The 21,462-nt window shown below is 44.6% G+C and overlaps 1 protein-coding gene across 2 annotated transcripts in view; it reads left to right on the forward strand.

Annotated features, from left to right (window-relative positions):
- The first annotated feature begins 5,336 nt into the window (after nt 1-5,336).
- The window catches only part of rhobtb4 (Rho related BTB domain containing 4), a 48,668-nt gene continuing 32,542 nt past the window's right edge, over nt 5,337-21,462 (forward strand). The window contains exon 1 of one of the 2 annotated variants that reach the window (XM_036527756.1): nt 5,337-5,398. The gene's annotated coding sequence lies outside the window, so the exon portion shown is untranslated. Of the gene's footprint in view, nt 5,399-12,439; nt 13,453-21,462 lie in introns of those variants that run through there. The other variant, XM_036527754.1, reaches the window with a different exon arrangement.

Genomic DNA, 21,462 nt, shown 5'->3' on the forward strand with positions numbered 1-21,462 from the left:
TCTGTTGATACCAGTATTTGTTTCAAAATGTTCGCTTACCGCCCTTAGCCAATCTCCACCTGCTTGACTTCAATAGCTTCCCTCTATTCTCTCTTCTGGCTCTAGAGATATTTCATACTGGCAGGCAGTGTCGGTCCTCCATATCTAAGCCTCGATCTTTCTCTCCCCGAGCTCACCAGTGGTGGAATGAACGACAACTTAGGATCCTGCTGGAAATAGCATTACCTCCCATCGTTGTACTAACCTTAGCTTTTGTATCTACTGAATTTAAGATAAATTCTCCAATCAATAAATCAATCAATCATATACAGCCATTTGACTAATTTGTTAAATGAGGCAGACTGTAACTAATTAGCTTGCCTGCTATTCCTAAGCAACAAAGAGAACATTAGATTAATTTCCAGTTAATCAAATTACCTTTAAAGAACACGCTAGCACAGAACCGTGTCCGTTCAGTTTGAGACGACGGCACTTCCACTGTTTGGCACTCCCGCCTTCCCATTACGCGTTTGGTAACGAGGTTGCCTAGCAATATCAAACGCTTGGAACAACAGAATATGAGAACAAAACGAAGTGATTTATCCCATTTATCCATTTGATCAGAGCTGGGTTGGTATAAATACGCAGTTGGTTAGTCAAATTTGGAGCAAGGAGGGTCCCTTGTTCAATAACTATTTTCTCTATGCAGAATATTCATACTAGGTTACCACAAAGGAATGGTACTATTTCGATGCCATGGTGCCATCCCTCATGGTATTAAATATTACTGTATTTTACACATACTTTTTTATTTATTCATAGGAAAAGAAATAATAGTTTCAGTATAAATACCTAAGTGATATATTTGGTGAGCTGTATGCAGACATCTTGAAACCTTAATAACAATAAACTGAAAGCTGTCAAAACGTGTAACTTTCTGTTCCTGACAGGGTCTGAACAAGTAACTACTGTTCTTCATACAACTCATGTTTATTGTATCCAATTATACATACGTTTCTGTATACGTTTCTGTGCAATAACTGCCATGCTAACCAAATTTAATGTGGTACATCTATTTCTACTTGTGGGATAGACCAAATAATAACAAAAATAAGCACCAGGTTGTTGAGATGGTTGCTGAAAAACTGGTACGCTAAGTTGTATCGTTACTATCTGTTGAACACCGAATTTTCTTGTCAATGAGATGAGTGCAATTCCAACTTTCACCAGTAGATGATGTTCCATGCTTACATGAAGTTGTAGTCAATTCTCCAGCAACGCTGCAATACTTATCATTTATTATTTATAAATATTTATCGGTAGTCTCTTATAGATTTTACTGCTGCTTCGCACCCTGGTAGTTTTTTTTTTTTGCTTTTTGTATTCTTATGACGTGCAAGGATCCATTTCTGAATATCAAAACATTCTAGGTTTTCCTTATGGAGTTGATGGTTACCAGTCACAGCAGATGTCTACAGATTTAATGATATAGCTGGTATGACAATATTTATACCACAAACCATCTCCACAGCAGAGAATTCCAGCTTTCACACTGGTAATGTATCCAGAGTCTGACTGTTGAATTATCAAGTGCAGAATGTTAATATCCTGGTCTGGGATCATTTTGGACAGGTAACAGCTTTGCTCATTTCACCTGCAAACTTACACTTAGGCATGCACCTTTATTGGGGTTAGGCCTCACAGATGTCTTTGTACAGTTGTAAATAAATGGTGTTTGGAGGAATTACAGTACACAGAGAGTGAGGTAGAATCACTTGGTGAGAATATTGCACCAGCTTTAGGAATATACAGAACGACAAAGTTGACAGGAACCCCAATCGCTGGTCTCTAATGGCGTTATGTAATGCCTCCCATCAAAAACTGGAGTAGAGACACAGTTTTAAGGTCACCATGCTTAGATGAACAGCCTGATCCCAGTTCAGTGCAAAATTCAATAATGCTTTCTGCTGTGCAGGACAGAGCTCCAGGGCACATTACCATATAACATACTAGTGCACTCCGCTGTCCTCTACATCACATTGTAACACCGTTCAATAGTGTACTCTAATATCTCACCCAACTGAATGGTCTAGAAGGAGAAATAACTATGCATTACCACATTATGTGTAGTGTCATGCTGTCTATAGATAGCAATGATGCATAGACTACAACTTGGGACAAACACATAGGGATACAACATGATAGGTGCTTTATGAATGAAAGCTATTAGTATAGTATAATTAGTGTTGTTGTTGTTTTTGTTATTAGTACTATGACTACTACTGCTGTTACTATCAAAAAGACCCATAACTTGAGTTTGTAGAAAAGGTTGATTCACAGCTCCTCTGGAGTGATAACACTGATTGTTACTTCAGGTTTGATTTATATTCTCAGAATCAGAGCAGAAGTGGTACTGGTCTGACAGAGATTTTCCTGATTCTGCCACCCTGCTCAAGTAATTGTCTCTCCGCTACTGGGACTGAATGGGTGTCTCTACCTCTCGTGAAAGACAAGCCTTTTTTAATTCCGTTCACATTCACTCCTCCATTCTAAACATCGTCTCCAACAGATTGTTCTATTCCCATAATTCCGTGCGGCATTGTCACCCGCTGATGATCCAGAAGCATAATCAGAGTTTGACGTTCTACTTCCCTATGATATAAAAGTAACTTCTCAGGGCCAATGCCCTGAAGAGTCTGTGTGTGAGGAACCAAACAATTATTGTTCACTTCCATTCAGACATTTATACTTTGAAACAAGTCTGATGAAGGACCCCTCTTGGGACTTATTGTTAAATTTTGTGCTTACCTTCTACCACCACAAGACGTCTGAATTTTCCATTTGGTTTGGATGCCAGAGGCATCTTTGAGTTCTTGGAAGTTTAAGGAAAAAATTGTGTGTGTGCACACCTGTGTGCACCTGCCTGTTTTTAAGGGGTTCCACAGACCAGCAGCAATGACCCCATTCAGAAAACCCAGCAGACGTACCGGCATTTTTTATTCATGAGAAAGACGAGAATAGATCTCTCTTAGTATTATGAATGAAAGAGGTCCTTTGCTTCAAGTGTTTTTCATTTAGAGTTTTTTTTATTTATTTTTTTTTCATAAGTATTTTATAAGCCAAAAATAAGTGGCGTCGCCTGTATAATCCTTGAGGGGAGTTTAGAGAGCTACAATTTTATTCTCATACACCTACTTCCTACTCTGTTCTGAGGGTGTGACTTGAGCAGTTTTAATAGTGTGACCCTGTTCACCTTTATAAGTACTTCATAATATGAAATATACCTCACCCTTGTATAGAGTCAAGCCTCATCGCTGACAATATCAGTCAATCTCTGTCAACCAGATCTTTCATTAATCTCTGAATAAAGGAAGGCTATACATCACAGTTTCTACTCTTTTAACAAGGGCTATAAATTCAGGAGATCTGAAAGGCTTGTGTGTGCTGCATGATCTTTCCCCACACTCTGCGCGCCTTATGCTGCCTTAGCGTAAATCCTGCTGGAAGGGCTCCCAAGCTCAAGGATAAACAGTCTAATACCCCTCCAGTCTGCCCGAGCACCACTCATGAGGACACGAAGCAGCTCCTGCAATATTTAGTATAAATAGACAGCTATCAAAACACGCTGAGGGAACGAGACGGAGAGCGGAGGGGGAAAAAGTGAGAAGGAGATAGTCACATGACACTCTGGTGATGATTCACTCAGTTTATTTCAAGTTTTTTTGTTTTTTTTTTTCCTCCCTCTGGAGATCGAGCTACATACGCACGCTTCCGTTTTTTTCTGGGCCCTTTCAGATGTTCATGCTAATTGCCCCCGTTGTTTCCTCAGCTGAATGGATAAATAGAAATAGATGAATGAGAAGAGAGGGCTGGAAACGCTGGGCTTGGTGGAGACAAAAGAACTACTTCAGGACATAGACGGAGAGAGATTATTGTTATATTATCAAATAATAATAACAGTAACAACAGTAATGATAATAATCACAACATCATTATCACAATAATCATCATGATCACATTCATCATCCTAATATGTGGATATGTTTAACACAAGTCCATAGTTAGGATGACTCAAAGCATAGACAGATAGACAGATAGATAGATAGATAGATAGATAGATAGATGAATGCATGAAAACAAACAGATTAATGAAAATGCAGCAACAGTTAATTATGCTGGCTTCAAGACCCGCTCAGCCCTCCCCAGCTGCAGCGCAGACATTCATTTCAAACAGGCCAACGGTGCGACTCGGCAAAATAAGCAGAACAATATGGCAGCAATTGTGAAACAAACAAGGCAGAAAATGCATTGGGTAATGCCTAAATTAGTCTGGCAGGCACTCGGAGGGATCGCCAGGCAGGGCGGTGCAGGGAGGGAGAGGAGCGGGCCGAGAGAGAGAGAGAGGGCGCGATTGGGACCGACGCCAGCGGGGCGGCGAGAGAGTCAGGTGGGCATGGTGACGGTGACGGTTACCTGCTCCCAAAGGGCCCCCGCCGGAGTCTGGGACGAGCCTCCTCCGCATTAGCATTCCCGGCGCCGCGCTGTCCCGTGTCAATTAGGAACGAGGAGGATCTCCACTGAAAGTGCACGGCTGTTAAATAAACATGAACAGACTACGCCATCTGTTTCAGAATAGCAGTGTTGCTTAGCAGTTTCTCTGTTTGGATTGTCTGGCTCTTGGTGGGCCGGCGCACCAGAATAACGGATGTGCGACTAGAGTAAACAACTTGACACGCAAAAGGGATTTTTGATTCGCTCTTTATTCGTACCTACAAGCCTTCCTTTGCCCGCGGGGTCTGCCGTATCCTGGCCGTGGGTTCGCGCTCCGGTTAGAGCAGTGGTTAGACTTAATTGAATGACTGGAATGTTTTTACCTCAGCCTCGTGGAAAAAGGTGACAGCGTTTTTCATGTAGCAAAAACATGACCAGATGGAAACATCAGTGCAATGGATTGCCAGAGTCCCACGGCATCTGTGCTTGAGAGACACGTGTTTTCAGTGGTAGCAGAACTACCGAGAAAGCGCTTTCACAACACTTCCCCTGTAAGGTTCTCTTTGCCCTTGTAAACGCCTGCCCCCCCACCCCACAGTGAAGCGGCATAAGCAGCACGAAGCCTCAGATGCAAAGGCCCTAAAAGCAGCACCCCCCCAACAGCCGCCGCCTTGCGTCCTATCAATAGACCTCACTAATAAGGTTAAGCTGAAATGAAACCTGGCAGTCCCCGCAGTTGTCTGCGCAGACACATTCGCACTTCACCTTATGTAGATGGGAGTGCGATGCAAAGCGCTCGCAGAAATAAATGTGCGATGCGGCAGGCATGAGGGAGGAGCCGTCGCCCGGGCCTGGTGAGGGGGCGGCCGAGGGCAGCGGTGCCAGCCTGGCGATGCCAGTCGGGGATTTACACCTTGGCAACGAACCGGTGAGGAGAGACAGAGGATCCCATTTTAATATAGGGGGTTAGATGGCAGCATATGCCTTGAGCAGAAATGTTGCCCGCAACTGGGACGTTGTATTAGTAAGGTGGTGTCTTTTTCAAGTCCGTTTCGTGATTGGATTGTGCATCTTAACGGAGTGGTCAGAGCGGCGGCCTGTAAACCTTACTGCACTTGGGTTTGAGTCCTAGACGAGGGATATTGCTGGCGCTCACTCATGCAAGGTGCTTTATATCCAGTTTTATAAATGGATAACAGAGTGTGCAATGTGAACTTAAAAGCGTAAGTAAAGACACATGAATAATGTACTCCACATTAAGGTCTTCTAATGGGTTTCATGCGTCAGTGTTATCGCGAGCAATACCAACAGTGCATGCCCTCAAAAAGTAATTAATACTTAACAGTTGTATTTTTAAGAAGGTACCCCAGAGCAGTGCTTAGATTTAACGGAGACTCTCACCATATATGGTCATAGAGCATCCTCCTGACCATTTCTGAGATCTCCTCGTTCCTCTAGGTCTGGGTGTGTCTCATCAGTACCTGCACGCTGTTGTGAAACTGCCTCACAGCCCTGGTTTGAGGGATGCCGCCCACTCACAGGGTCATTTACCGTCAGTAATCTGTTGTGATCCAACAACAGTTTCAACACTGTGATGCAAAAAACCACTGCGTTTGTATTATCACCTGGACCACGCCTTCAACTGTTCCTGTCTATTGCCACTACATCACAGGCATATATGTATACTATATGTGTTTTAGACATGTACATGCCATGGGGTTAAAGTACAGTCTATGCATATGCAGTAAACAAACAGCACATATATTTTTGGTATTTCCTGATATGTCAGCTAACCTTTACCTGGGTCCTACCCACCAAAAAGTGAATATTGTTGGTTTGGTTGAACCTTATGAGGTATCTAGGTTTTTACACAAAACCCAGAACCATGTACTGTGATCCCATATTTGTGGCACTCCAAAATATTCAAAATCATTTTTGAATATACACTTTATCACCATGGTTACAGTTACTAATCACTTGTGCTCTAAATAATTATCATTGCATTGTTTATTTGTCGAGCGGACATTCCTGTCCAGGACAACATACAGTTTTATCGTTCGGGTGGATATTTGCTGAACTGTTCAGCTTGAGAACTTTGTTCAATGGTACAACAGTGGAACCCTACCTCAAAATAAAACGAGAATTTCTGAGTTATAGGCTGAGCTCCTTAACCACTGTACCTCACCTGCCAACCACAAAAGGGTGAATGAAGAACTTAACAGGCACTGTATTACAAGAAGGTACAGTAAGGGGTTATCAGCGTTCATCAGCTTCGTGCTATTCCTCCTTTTAACATGAAGGACTCTCATGTTTATGAGAAAACGATCATTATGTATTTTAAGTTTGAGTTATCACAACAGCTCAGCCTCAGGTGTACCGCGTGATGTCTCGCTAAGCTTGTTTTGGGGAATTGCTTTGCTTGCTCTCCATGACACACCCTCTCTGAGTGAAGGAATTCAGCTGTCGGTTTCAGTATTTCCTGCTTTTTCGCAGTTAGGTTTTGTGAGAATGATTGGATTCCTTGGAAGCTGCTGGCTGCAGAGCTGGTGAAAGGAGACACGGGGGATGACAAAATGCGCATGTAGAGCACGAGCAGAGAGGTGTGTTGGTGCTTTTCTGAGCTGAGGTCACCAGCTGCCCTGTCACTCATGCCACTACACCGCAGAAACCTGAACCTGACCCCATTGCAGGCAAACTAGCCCCCCTTACCTGACCCTGTGCCACTGACCCAAAACGTACTCACTCCGTACTCTCTGAACCCCGCTACGCACCACCCATCACCCCATTTCAGAAGCTCACCTGCCATCGAACAAATCTGACAAACCTGTCTTCAGCTGGTGTGTGATTTCCTGCGCAGTCTCTGTGCGCTATGCAAGGATCTGCACACACTGCAATCATTCAATGGAATAAGCAAGGCCATTGGGTCCCCTCCCCCCCTATCAGAATCTAAAACCACTGGAATGCTCTGGAAATAGACCACCTATAAAAGGTGACACTCTGCAGTTTGGGCAATGCTTTGGACATGTGTCCAGGTGCAATCCTCTGGTGTTGTGAAACAGCCGGGGCCTGACACAGTAATATTATAACTGTGAACAAACAGCGAGCGCTAAATGGGGCAGAAATGCAGACGCCTCAATCTGTCTGTTTACTCAGAACCTGATGCCCGCAGAGAGCTGACATTCACTAAAAGTGTGGAGGTAAAAAAAAATGAGCTCACCCCCCCCCCCATCCATTTGAAGGGGTGCTCATTCTGGTGTGCCACGTGCATGCAGAACTGGGTGAACCAGTAGGGGTAGGGGGGGTGAGGGGGGGGTTGATTTCGCAGCTCAACAGATTCGGAGAGTGGGCACGTTCGCGCCAGAGAGGGACGTGACATCCCTCATGTATTCTGGGAGTTTCCCTGGAGAAGCTGCAGGGACATGAGAAACACGGGTCTCCTGTTTCTCTGCCTTATGATCTTCTCCGGGGAGAGATGCCAAGAGGCCCACGCGGACACACACACACACACACACACACACACACACACACACAGCTCAGCCTCCATTGTGGGCCCACACTGCCTCATCTCCTGCCAGGCTGATGGCTGAGGGCACTCATTCCAGAGTATTCCCAGGTGGGTTTCTCTCAGTCCTGATGGAACATGTCATCTCGTCGCAGCTGTGCAGCGGGCCGGAAAGAAGGAGAACCCTCAAAGCACGTGTCAGCTGCTTTTTTTAAAAAAGCGGCAGCGCTCTCTCTTAGCCGCATGTCAGCTCGCACAGTTTACCAGACCTCGTCAGTCTCGTGGGTCAGTTGAGCCAGTGCTTGTGTTGCTGCGGGGAAAGGCCCTCTCTCAAGGTCTGTGTAGTTACGGCACCATCCGTTTGCAGCCCATTTAAGTAGGCACCATTACCATTCCCTCAATGTGTTTCAATATCCAGTGAATGCAGAGATGCTTGCCATGTGACACACCCATCAACTTCTTGTGTAATCTTTGATGTTAATGGTGGAAACGGGACTTTTCTTTTTTTAATAATGTGGAAGCAGGAGGGAAAAATAAAAGCTAATGGCTTAAGCCACGCGCCTCCACATTACACAAGTGCTAATGTCACCTGTGAGGGGAAACGAGGGGAGGAAGAGCAAACGGAAAGAGGAGTAATCTTTAACAAGCACACACAAGAATGTCAAGGCAGCAGCTGTACTCGTCCCTGTTTCCATGGCGACCCCAAAGTGCTGCTGGAGAAGCGAGGCTGCCGGGAAATGCGCGCCACGCGCCTAAAGCCGGCCTCCGCTATTCATAGCCCGCTGAGGCGGGCTAGGCTGGGCCGGGCGCGGGCGGGCGACGCCTCTTGGGATTTGGCCGAAACGCTGGGGCGCCAGGCAGCGGTCAGGTGCCTGGACAGGCCCGTGGAGGGGCTGCCCGTTCTGCCCCTTCTGAAAGCTGGTCGTGGCGCATGGAGTCGCACCTGGTCCCACGATCCTCCGGGGGCCCTGTGGAACCTTCTGGAGCCCCTTCCACATGAGCTTCTCATGCAATTGGTCTGACTGATTGAGTTTTTCCATTCCTTTTCAGGGAGTCGCGGACACTGATACTTAGGTCAGGTCTTTGCCTGGGTGGGCGCACATTAAGGCATGGTGATGTAGAATAGCTGGGAAGCTGCTCAGGTAAGCAGAAAAATGCCGTGCTGATACCCAGGTGGGCGAACATAGGCTCTACAAGTCAGCCCTAGCATCTGCTAAGCAAATAAACAACAATAATGATGAACAGGCAATAGAAATTTACAGGGATGAACTATTTTCTGGTACAAAGAATGAGTTCCTCCATGCTAACACTATGACAGACTTCAGTTCAGTTCAGTTCAGTTTCTGATGAGAGGGATTTGGGGGGGCGTGCATGTGCCTAGTAGTGAATTGAAGTGCTCATGGTCAATTGGCAGCTCTGCAATAACCCTTTATGGGGAGGATCAGGATAAAGAATGGAGGGTCTTTGGGCTGTAGAGAGGGGATCATTGTCAGCGTAGACGGGCCAGGGTTTGGGGCTCTGAGAACACTGGGTGCCATTAATCCGCCTGAGCTTTACCAAGCCTTTTCATGTGTTGGTGGCTTAGGGCCATGCCGCGCTTCAACCCACATAGGCCCTTCCGCTCCCCTGATCAGTATTTTCCCCCTGGAGATGATAATGCAATATGAGTGCAAACATCATTGATCCTTCTTGCCACACACACACCCACACACACACATAGATTTATCCATCATTGTTACTAGAGTTGATAATGCAACATGGATCTGAAACCATTGATCCTCCCCACCACACACACACACACACACAGATAGATTTATTCATCATTGTTCCTAGACAGCAGCAGTGTTAGGCAGAGGCCTGAGCAATAACAAATTTTTAAAATGTGAGGCATGGCCCTTTTGAAAAGGAAATGAAACGGAAATGAAAATTTAAATCAGAGTTATGCACTGGACAAAGCTTCGCTCATCTTTGCTATCCACAGTATGTATACTAGCAACATAATCAAAGCTTATCAACACAATCAATGTTACCTATGTATACTATCAACATAACCAATGTTATCTATGTATATTGTCAGAATAACTTATGCTCTCAATGTACTGTATACTGTGAACATAAACAATGCTATCTATGTGCACTATCAACATAATCAAAGCAATCTATGTATACTATCAGCATAACACTATCTATGTATAGTATCAACATAATCAATGCTGCCTATGTATACTATTAATGAAATCCACAGTCATAGTACCTTGAAGGTAGATACATCATATCACATCTGGGATGAATGAGTCTGGATGTGTTCACTGCTTGAGTGGGAGTTTGCAAGAAGCAGCCTTTTTATACTTGAATGATATATTCAGAGTATGTTACAGTTTTCATTTTGGCCATTTTTGCCAAACTGAAACTCTGCCTTGAAGATTTTTTTTTACTGGCACAAAAGCTCGTCTTGTTACGTGTTCCAACACCCCCTTAGTTTGGTCACGCATTTATTTTGAGACGAAACCTTTTTTGCATTTACACGTTGGATCATCTTAAACCGGTTTTGTGAAGAATCATCATTAATGTCAAGCATGCAAAAATGAATTTGTGTCATTTTGTGCTCAGGGAACACCACTGGATGCCCTCAGGTTAGGTGTCAAACACTGCTCTCTCACGAAAGCCAATATGCCTCACAGGTCTGCTGGCTCTAGTGTAACGTTGTTTGCTGCGACCTGTCTATTCACACTACCAGAAACAAACTGCACATGCTCACACAGAGCAACGCCTGCATGGTCTGATCCAGTCGCCACAGCAACAAACTCTCTATCAATATTTTGCTGCGTTATGTAATATCCAGTATTAGATTACATGGATATCATATTAGAATATGTTAAATGATGTTATTGCAAAGGAAGCAAAATTTGAAGAGGCAAAAAAACAACAGCGCTGTACTGATGCGGTCTGCTGTTTGAACTTATAAAAGAATCAAAATGACACCTTGTAGAAGGATACAGAGGGTGGCACAATGAGGGACTTTCCACGTAGTGAGCTTTTTTAAAGTGGTCATGCAGACAGCATCATGTGGCGCTGGTGGAACATTTTTTTTTCAAGGGAAACTCCCCAAAACATTGCATTATTGTCATTTGGCAGATGCTCTTATCCACAGCCAGTAATATAGGTTACCATTTTATCATTTATACAGCAGGGCATTTACTGAGGCAATTGTGGATTAACTACCTTGTCCAAGGGTACAACAGCAGTGCCCCAATGGGACACTAAACCAACAAGCTGGGTTACAAGCCCTGCTCCTCAGCACTATACCACACTACTGCCCAATGTGTTTTTTGTTATTATATTTATATATTTATCATATTTATATATTATATTTATTGTTGTTGTTTTTATTATTAATTATGGTCTTATGTTGATATCAATAGAAATGTAAAGTTTCAGATTTAACTATTTGATTTTTTTTTTTTTTTTACTTTACATCCATGTTGTCAAAATGACACAACAGTGACAGACATGTCCATCTATGCCTACTGTGAGCAGATGATTCTTTGCACACAGTGAGCTTCTTGCAAAATAGCCTGGTATTGAGAAGCAGTTGAGCCCTCCATTGGTTTCACTGAACTGTCAGCTGAAACCCAGCCTTTATTGGACATCTCCAACATTCTCCAGAAAAAGAAATTACAGTAGACAACTGTGATGTGAATTCAAGTCCAGATCATCATCAACAAGGGTAACAGACAGATCCTAGGACGTTAGAGCTGCAGGATCTGTTCATTTCTGTTTAACAAATGTTTAACAACAGTTTTAGTTTTATAATCAATATTTTATACTATTAATGACCAAATGGGTTGCTTTCTACTGTCAAGGAGCCTGTGCCATTAATCATAACATACGAGGTCAACCTTTCTCGTGAGTCTACAGGTACGTGCAGGAATAATCAATGTAACATGTGGTAGGGCCATTTTTTTTGAGTTTTTTTTTTTTTTTTGCTTTGTTTTGTTTTGTTTTGTTTTTGATGTGTCTTTCCAATGGAAACCATTTCATGCTTCACAGGAGAGTTCAGACTCACTGACTGTGCCTTTGAATTTGTCTGTAGTGTAGCTAGGTGTCCTGTAACGCGTGGCAATGTCTAAAATTCTTAGTATTTTAATATTCTGGGCGTAGTTTATCATATCTATTGATGATTTATGTCACATGAGTTCATGGTAAGAATGTTTTTCAACAACAAACCAGTGCTTCTTCAGTACAAATAAACATCGAAGAGTTTCCCCCAAGCCCAGCAGTTCGAGGCAGGGCTCGCTGTTCTCCTTCGCTCCGTGGTTTATGGAGCAAGCGGGAGCTGGCGCTCCACTTTATGAATGGATGGGTGTGGCGGCGTCTGTGAGTGACTGAGGAATGGGTGTCGTCACGGCGCTTGTTGATAGGCACCGCCGTTTTTGCTGAACTGGGCTGGAGCTCAGACTGGCCGTGCACCCGCACATAACAGGGAGAGAGAGCGAAATCGAGACAGCGACAATAAAGAGGCGAGGGTTGAACTCCACAAATTTGGTGAGGCTCGTTGACAAGCAGAGGCAACGCGTGCTTTGCACTTGCTGAAGGGAAAGAGATACGCCACACTGGGAGACAAAGGACTTGCTTTCGAGATTTTAAGATTTCGCACAGACAAAGAATATGAAGTTTTATAGACAGACGCACTTAACACTGCACCATGGGCTCTGTGCGCGTCGTTTGTTGTCTAGGTAATTGCAACTCAACCAAACGTGTAACTGGCGACGAAAATAAAAATACATAAGCTCTTCTGCAACAAATCCACCCCCTGGAACAGTCAGCTATAAAATACTTTCTTAATGGCTGGCAAATAGGACTACTTGAACGAGTTAAAATCTTGAGAATAAATAGAAAATCATCTATTCGTGTTAAACATTGCGCGGGACTCGGCGCTATAAATCCGATGAGCATTGTTCTAACGGCAATGAAGGAAATACAGATGGAAAGTCGCGGCGCTCGTTTTTAAGGCGTGACACCAACAAAGGGACGTGAAAACTCGCATCAGCACCAGCGAAATACACAGACGCACAACAGCTGCCAACCGCGACGCCACGTTGTTTGCCTTTTGCAATATTCACTTATTGCATTCCTTTTTGACAGTTATACAGTCCAAGTGTTTCGGCATTTATATTTGTTAACGCTGTGACGGATTCACCCGAACCGAAACCAAAGAAGACAGTGGCCAGGATCCATGGTGTTAACAGAAATAATCGGGGGTCAAGTTCAAGTTTCCCGAACCCTGGGTTCCGAACCCAAGTTGTTTTAGGATTGAGCGTTTGTCCTAGAGGGTGTGTAGGGGTTTGCTATCGAATGGAAAAAGAAAACAAGAGAGACGAGCGAAACCTAAAATAACTGTGAGGCAGAGAGGAGCGGCTGAAAGTGAGAGACGTGGCGAAGAACCCCGAAAAGATTCCTGAGGTGAATGAGCGTTTAAGGTAAGTTAAAGGCAATTTTGACTATTTACCTACAACCGCGACCCACCCGCGTTGACGTTAAACTGTGTTTTTTTCTGAATGCATTTTTCTTGATTCAACAGACAAAAAAGGACGCATCTGATAGCAGCAGCGGCAGCAACAGTGTGAGATGTAGAGCACGTGCATTGGATTGCATAACAGCAGAACAATTTTCAGTCGAATTCATAGACTGCTTTCTGCACAAACTGCTCAGCGAGCTAGCTCGGGTATTTTCCTCAAGAAGATCAAACCTATCCCTCTCTCATTGGGTTTTTTTAATCACCGATATCGTTCAACAGTGAGTAGCCTGTAGCTTTTGCAAACTACCAAAGCTGAGTTTCGGTTGCTGATATAAGCACAATGTACAAATAAGGAAACGGGGCTTGGTATTTAGTGTATTCTAGCACCCCTATCACGCCCAGACCCGCTGCCCTACTTTCTTGACGGGACTAATAATGTCTTGATAGCTAGAACTGTAGCCCGATATCTATATTCAGTAAGGAGGACCTACGTATCAATAAAAGTTTAAATCAGGACCTTCTTGACAATGACGTAAAGTCAAACATGTTGCAGTTAGAAAAAAAAAAAAACATATCGCTTATGCCATTAAAATCTGAACGCAAGGATCAAGTCAACCAAATAGATGCGTTGATTCTTTAACGTATTTATCCGCATGTTTTTTGGGTGTTGAAAAAGGTGCGAAGCTGCCGATAGAGCGCTACTAATTTTGCATATTGTGTGTCGTCAATCACATTTTAAATGTAAGTGTAGTCAGTCGAATTATGCTTCATTTCAGTAATGAAATGTCACAGTTAGGTATAGTAAAGCTGACATAACTGCACGGATTTGCTCTATACAGAACAGCAGTGGTTATCAGCTGAATGAAGTAGAGTGGAACTGGCCAGCGATAAAGTTTATGAACTTTAGGGGATGGAAGAGGCGTGGAACCGTAGTGTAACGTTGACAACCAGTCTAGAAAATGGAGAAAGGAAAGGCCACGGCCTAAGATTTTTCCTCGATGAAAGTTGGACTGTTGCCATTCATGATATATCTGAATAAACTGTGCAGAAGACACAGCTGTACAAACACAAAGTGGCCAGTAGTGGAATCCCTACCTCTCGGATGACTCGTTTTAAAGCACACTTACACTGAAGTTAAACTGTCACATAATATTGTTTAATATTTGATTTTTTTTTATGTCAGTTTGTGTTTCAATTTTGCCACAGTATTGTACTTGATAGAATGGGACCTTGGTGTAGACTACTACACACTTGCCGTGCTTTCAACAAGACCAACAGTGTGTATGTACCAACCCTTCAGGCAAGACTGTGCAAATCAACTGACTTTTGAAACATTGCCTTTTGAAACGTTGGCCACAGATAGAGGGGTTCATGCTGTATACTGGAATTGTGACTTCTCCCCTTGTGAAATGGTGATGGGTGTGTGACTTGAAAATTCTCAGTACATGCTTGTATCTCTTGCAACACCTCTGTTGCAGCCTGTTGCCTTTGCAGTCAGGTTGGACAATATTATTTCTTTAGTTTCATGTCAGATGCCCTTTTTCAGAGAACACAGAGGTCTTGCATTGTATTTAATGCAGTCCACTTATAGTTGAATATTTACTGAAGCAGTCTGGATCCCATGCTCAAAGCTGCTCTTGGGCTTGTCACCCTGGCTGCCCTGGTATTTGTTCTGCTGTCACCTGTCAGTGAACCTGGGGTTTTTATCAGCCACAGAGCAGAAACATGGGTGAGGCCGGTCTGGCACTGAGGAATATGTCGCAAGCTGGAGACAGCTGGGATTGTGTTGGGGGGATTTGCAGTGGTGCTGCTCACTAGACATTCCAGCACGTTTGAGCGCCGGGCTCTGCACAGCTGGAAGCCATATAAGATGCTGTGTCTTTGTGATGAGATGAGTAAGATCTCCCGGTAAACTCCGCATACGCTGATACGTGGGGAGAGGGTGGTGTCGGCATTCAACTTTCCACCGAAGGGCAGTGCGCGTCAGTGTGGACAAACATTTCAGGGGACTTAAACAGGCGCACGCACGCACACACCCACACACGTACACACGCAGGCAAACTCACACATCTCCTGAAGTATGTCCTTTTCCAAGCCACATGATGTTTTTCCCTGCTGGAGAAATGCAGCTTGTGAAGGGGGGGGGGAATAGAAGATCGCGAGACAGATGGCAGCCGCACAGTTTTCCCCTTTCTCTCTTTTTTGGCTGCTGCAGTTGTTTTTCAAACAGTGTCCGTGTGCAAAAATCTGCGCGGGCTGAGGGGCCGGGACACCAGACGGGCACAGAGAGGAAAGGAGGAGCGAGATGGAAAGGAGGAGGAGACCCTGAGGAAGAAACACGTTAGGGGGGTTTTTCTGGAGGAGGGAAAGAGTTTTCAGGCACGACTGCTCAGAAGGGGCTGGCCTAGTCTCCGCTAGTGTGATCTCTCCTGCTGGTCCCCTCAGTGAAAAAAGCACGCTCTGGCCATGCTGTGATCTCAGCGACCTGCTCTTCACCGTGTCGAGAACATTTGCTGCACACGTTGCATGGTTTCGTTAATGTAATATGTTCAGGCGGTGGATGTGTGCTGTGACTTACCAGTCATGGCAGCTGGGGGACATTACCATCAAAGCATTTGATAATCACATTTGGAGTGGTCACAAGCTTAAATTGCGCCAGCCCGGCTTGTGTCACTGTGGTAAAGAGGCATGGAAGTAAAGGGAAATAACTTTCCCTCTCGTGTCAATGTGCCGGATCATTGCATGAAACATACTGTCCTATGAAATGAGCAATTTTCTCTCCCAACAAGACAAAAGTTCTAGTGTTTCTCTCATTTGCTACAGACACGCACGCACAAACACACACACACACACACACTTACATGCTTTCTCTCCCTCTCTCCCTCTCACACTTGTGTACATTAGAGCTGGCCGAGCTGTTGAGAGACGCATGGATAGAGAGGTGTTGTGCTGCAAGCGAGGACAGGGCCCCCGGAGATAAGGGCGCTGGTTTACCCTTGCCCCTCATTCGGCTCTCTCCCTCGCAGCCAAGACCAGACCGTGTGCGCTGGATCCATGGCGACTGTGTAGCAAGGCCTGGCAGTTACACAATTCCTATCGACAGACTCCAGCTCCGGGATAAGAACTCAGACCCTCAGGGACAAAGGTCTCTCTCACGCAAGTGCAGAGCTTGGATTTTTGCCGCTTGATCAATTATTGAGCAGCGTTTCTTAAGTGCTGCTTTGCTCGCATCATTACACCAGAGACAACAGGTGTTTCCAGAGTGGAAGATTACAGGGTTTGTCCTGAACAGGAAGATCTGTGCTTCTAATATTTACCTGAATAAAGCTTATGTAAGCCCTGAGACTCCATTGTCCCCAAGTTGTGTGGATACCATCATCAGTGACGGAACTATTAAGGTTTCTCCAAGAGAATGAGTGCTGATGTATTTAAAAATTACTCTAGTTTTTCTTATGAATAAAAAGGTACACAGAGCAAGTATTTTGTTGTTATTGCAATAGCTACTCCCAATTCAAACAATATGTTTCTTGAAAACCTGGAGACAGATGAGACATGATGAGATTGGTATGCAAGGTATGCTTTTTAAATCTGGGATTCTTTGTGTAGCAGCAGTTGGAATGAGCTAATGGAAGTATAGGATGTATAATTGCCACATATCCAGAGGCACAGCCAGACTTCATACTGTAGAGTCTGGTCAGTTGTGGCACAAGCCTTTTTTATTCACCCTCTGCGGCCCAACAGTGGAGCAGAAATCAGGGTCATTCGGGGCCATTTTCTCAACCCTCTCTCCTCATTGGTTACCGGAAATAATACTGGAATGCGCCATTTCTCGGCAGGTGAAGGTTGTTTTCCTGTCCGTTTCCACTCTCTCACTCGTCAGGAGTCGGGAAGTGAAACTGGGCCATGATCGTTTGCGTTGCCTCGGCTTGTCTTCCTTGAAAGATGACCCACATTCGTCATCCTTGTCATATGATAGGATATGCTCTGCATGCATGTTGTGGTGGTTGGGAGTACATACCTTAGCAGAAATAGGGGACGAGGGACTTTTAGGTGAGACCCGCACGTTAGCAGATCATGGGGGAAATGGGTTTATAGCGCCCCCTGTAGAATTGCAATTTTTAACTTAATTTTTTTTTTTTTTTTTACAGAAAGCAGACATTAACGTATTTCCTTGATACTCTGTACACTGGGTTCTCTCCTTGTGCCCTGGCAAAATATTAATTCATCAGATATTTCATTCTCTCTTATATGCTATATTATATACATTGTATGTCCTAGATCCTACATTTTTTTCTCAGAAGTATGGAGGAGAAATAAGAACATTTGATAAATTAATTAATTGCTACCCACTAAGTCAAAGTTTCTTTTATCTAGAAAAAAAGGTGGGCTTGTGGTTACAGCTGGTTATTAGGCAGATGCAGGGTTCTTTCCAGACATGAGACCTGCAGAGGTTAGAGGCTCATTTCCTGATGCGGCGTTTGACTCCCCTGGCAGGACTTCTTTCCGAGGCACACTGCCCTCGAGTCTCACTCTAATTTGCAGCTTCCTGGCCGACTTTAATAAGATCGCGTGCAGCTTCAACGAGTCAGCGTGCGTTTCATTAAATCAGAATTAAGGGACGGCCGCTCGGCGCCGCGCACCTTCTCGCCAGCTGCGCTCGAGGGGCGGGAGCGAGCAGGGCGCGGGGCAGGAGAAGAAGAACGTCAACGTGCATTTCGGCTGGCTTATGTAGCCTCTTCACAGAGATGGCGAGGTGATTTGATTCCTTTTTTTTGTTATTAACCTGGCCTCCCTCATCCCTCTGTTGTCAGCCATGTGGCTCAGGGAGCCTGCCCATGTCCTGCAGCCGACAGTGGCTTTTTCTCACCACGTTAGCAGTCGGCAGAGAGTGGTCCCATTGACTCCACTCATGGAGTCACAGGAAAATTTACACTCCAGCTCACTGCACTCGGGAGCTAATAAATGCACTCGTGGTTTTCCCGCCTCACGGCTCGCTTGCCTTAATTGGCCAGTAACACTTCTTGACAATTAAAAGAATGGCAATTAGCGGTCTCTGTCGACGAGATGAGACTTTTGTTGTTCCTTCATTTTAAAAACGCCCTGCAAAGATGAACAGATTTCAGAGAGGACAGGAGGAACGAGTGAGACGTGAGGAAGGCCACGTCAGCGGACCTGCAGACCGGCACGCACACATCAAGGCGGGCCGTGGAGCCAAAACCTCTTTAATCCTTTGGTTGAGAGGCTCTTTTCTCTGTGGTTTTGGATGAAGCTGGTTATGTGTGTCACCCACCACAAAGCTGAGGGACTGGTCTGGGAGGTGGGGCTCGTTCCTACGGTGCTGGGCTCTGAGGCAAAGCCGCTGACACCGTGTGAGTCATAGCATGAAACCACATGTTGTACGTGCTGTTGTGGAGACTAGCGGCAGGCTGAGGCTATGACTGGGGAACTGGTGGAAGTATCTTCTTTGTGTCACTTCCAGTCAATACCAGGAGACAGCTATGGCCAGGATAGACAGCTATGGCCATTTTACGACACAACACAATCCGTTGTCTTTGTGTACTGAATGAATACACAGGTACTGAATGAGTACGTACAAATACCTTTGGGGTCAGTCTATCGGAGTAGCAGCTTGAAAATGTCACAAGGCGCATCTGTGCTTGAGACCACAAGCAAGGCCTTGTGTTGTGTGAGTGTTGTCGATATTGTTGGTCATCTCTTCCATTCAGTTTCAAAGGCCTAACAGGCATGTGTCATAGTTCAGGCTTGCTCAGCCCTGTCGGCCGCAGAACTCGACTCCGCTGGCGTCGCTGTGAGGTTGTGTACGACATGTGGTCACAGTGTGAGATGAACGTCGGCGGTCCATGGTGAGCGCCAGGCAGCCGCCGCGCTCCATCCAGAAATAACCGGACCCCAGTATGGATTTTTCCATCGCTTTTTGAAGATCTAATTTTAAGTGTGCAACCGAGCACGCTGCCTGGAGGGAGGTGCCTGCGTGCGAGTCTGTGTGTGTATGTGTGTGTGTGTGTGTGTGTGTGTGTGTGTAGGAGTGTGTAACTCTGCTGTGTAACATATCCACACACTGACACTGATGTGCATACACACATATACACACACGTGCGTGCATACACACACACACACACGTTAAGACAATCCCATGCAACATGAGGAAAATTCACAGTAGTATCCACTAAAACAGTGACAGATGTCACTACTAAAGTAGCATTTTTAAATGGCTTCAACAAAGTGGTGTCCCGTTGGCAATAAAAGGCCACAGTCTGAGAAAGTGGACAGGGTACAGTAAGCTGTCGTCTGAAACGAGACTGCTGACCCCAATATGCAGCCATACATTTGCACTGACTGTATCATACTGTATGAAGGCAGAAATGCCAATCAGGGGCAGTTGGGATGAAAGGACTGCTGTATTGGGGCATGCCTGGCTTCTCGCTGGCTAGATGTGGGGAGACTTGCCCCAAGGTGTCCTTGTACTCACTGGACGGCCTGATCCCGGCCTGACCAGCGGGCTCTGGGCTGAAGTCCAGGCCTGTTTGGCTTGGCCATGAGTGTGTTTGATCAGCCTGTTGCTGAAAACAAGCTCTATTTCGGCCTCTCACTCTCTCTCTCTCACTTGGTCTGTCTCTCGTCTCTCTGTATCCATCTCTGTTTCAATCACTCTCTACTAAACTCTCTCTGTCTCCTTTCATTTTTTCTCTATCTCCTGCTCTAGAGTGGGGTGCATGCCTTTCTTTATGTAAGTCAATCCACATTTTTATTTTATGGCAATACATACTGTAGTTGAGATATATTATATTTCCCTAACAGGATAATGATGAGGCTTGTACCTAGACATATGCAAGATGCTTTTGTTATATTAGTGTAATGTAGGCATATTGGTGCTATGATATGGCAGGCTACTGTGGTTCAGATATATTGTAATGCACTAACATGATTATTATGCAGCTTGTACCCAGAAATGTGTGAGGTGTTTTTATTGTATGGAACAGCTTGGAATAATGCAAGCATATTCATGCTGGCTTGGCTCAATGGAAGTCACTTTTATGGGCCTTTTGGTATGCATCCATGTGATTCCATGTTATAACATCATGATGATGTGGATTTAGTCCCATTCGTCATTTTTTTTACTCTTTCAGATGTTTGCGTGCTCGCACCTTAAATCCTTAATTATAAAGCTGGTTTGCAAACAGAAAAGTATGGTCAATTTTACTGTAGGTATGTTAAGTATACTTATAGTCACTGCCTGTTATAACATGCAATTTCACGTGCAGTAGTGCTGTATGTGTTGTGTACAGTGCTGAAGAAGTGTGGCTTCTTTTTCCAAGAGGTATTTAAAGACCAATTAGCAGTTGCCTCCCTTGTTTTTTTCACTGTGGCTTTTGCTATAAGCCTGAAAAAAGACCTTTTGTAATTGCTTGAGTATTTGTTTACCTCAACAGCAGTATGCAAGCTCAGCATGTATTTCTGTTCTGTGTTGTGTAAGAATGCAGAAACAAATTTTCATATTAATTTTATAATTCTGTTACGCACTATTTAGATCCACAGCAGACTACATCCAGGCTGGGTCACCTGTCTTCATTCTTCATTCAAGGTGGTTGGTTGATTTTCACAGCCCAGCTCCAAAGTTTACTGTGACATATCCTCGCCAAAGTCTGAAGGAGCCTGAAGATATAACAGGCTCTCAAAGAGGCTAAGAATGACATTCCAACAAGTAGCGCAATGGTGTAAATCCTTCGTAAGATCACGCTAAAAGAGATGAGGACAGAGGCCAAGATTACCGAGTACATGACGTATAGGTTTAGCGAGCGGTGAGGTAAGCTGAGGGATTGGCACGATTTTGAAACCTTTATTCTCAGGTCTGTGTCTTGTGATTAATTTAAGGACACACCTGATTCTGCCTTCAGCTGGGATATGTGTGTGCGTACAGTAGCTCTCATGAGCTACAGCTGATTGGGTAATG

Source organism: Megalops cyprinoides, chromosome 4, assembly GCF_013368585.1.
Source record: "Megalops cyprinoides isolate fMegCyp1 chromosome 4, fMegCyp1.pri, whole genome shotgun sequence".
NCBI lineage: Eukaryota > Metazoa > Chordata > Actinopteri > Elopiformes > Megalopidae > Megalops > Megalops cyprinoides.